Genomic DNA, 955 nt, shown 5'->3' with positions numbered 1-955 from the left:
TTGATGACACCGACGCAGCTACCCTTTTCATTGAAGTGAATGCCGCCTCCCGCCTTTTTCGCTAACATCCCCAACACCACTTGGAGATCATACCCGAAAACAAGTTTGGCATGAAATCACAAGTCTATGTAAGTTCCACGAAGTGGATCCTATAAAAAGAGATTTGGCTCTGTTCTCTCCCCGGTAACATCAGGAAGAAGCTCCACGACTCGGACGAGACGGCCATTGATGTTCTCCTCACCAGAGCCAACGCACTTATGGAAGCACATCGTCAAGCCTGTCCTCAACCAACAGCTCCCATTTTCCCACCAATTAGCACCGATATTGACGCAGCAACTGCCCGAGGGTCCAACACCATCCGGAGGCCTTTCACCCCATTCCTGGCTGCAGATGGCATTTACTCCTACCACAAGCAGTACGGGAGTGCAGCCTATAATTGTCTCAATGGATGTAGGTGGAGGCCACGAGGCATCCAAAAAATGCGGAAAGTGGCCGCTAAACAACGTGGCCACAACAACGATCAACACAGTCGACTGCCCCCACACCGGTTTCCACATCCAAGACGAGAGAACCGGAAAGCATTTTCTCGTCGATACCAGAGCCCTCCTCTCCATTCTTCTAGTTACGCAGTCCGACAGACGAGCTGCCAACAACGACACGCAGAGTCTTGTTGCCGCCAATGGAACTCCAATCAAATCCAGACATCACTGACTGCGACGCACGCATATTTTCGAAACTGGATCTCCTTAAAGGGTACTTCCAGGTGCCTGTTCATCCAGATGACGTCCCCAAGATGGCTATCGTTACCCCATTTGGAAGCTACATTTTCCACTACTCCACTTTTGGGCTCGGGAACAACAGCACCACTTTCCAGAGTATGACAGACCAGATTTTTAGAGAATTCCCATTCTGTGTGGTTTGTGTCGATGACATCCTCATTTTCTCACGGGACCAC

Source organism: Penaeus monodon, chromosome 15, assembly GCF_015228065.2.
Source record: "Penaeus monodon isolate SGIC_2016 chromosome 15, NSTDA_Pmon_1, whole genome shotgun sequence".
Lineage (NCBI taxonomy): Eukaryota > Metazoa > Arthropoda > Malacostraca > Decapoda > Penaeidae > Penaeus > Penaeus monodon.
This window is presented reverse-complemented; position numbering follows the sequence as displayed.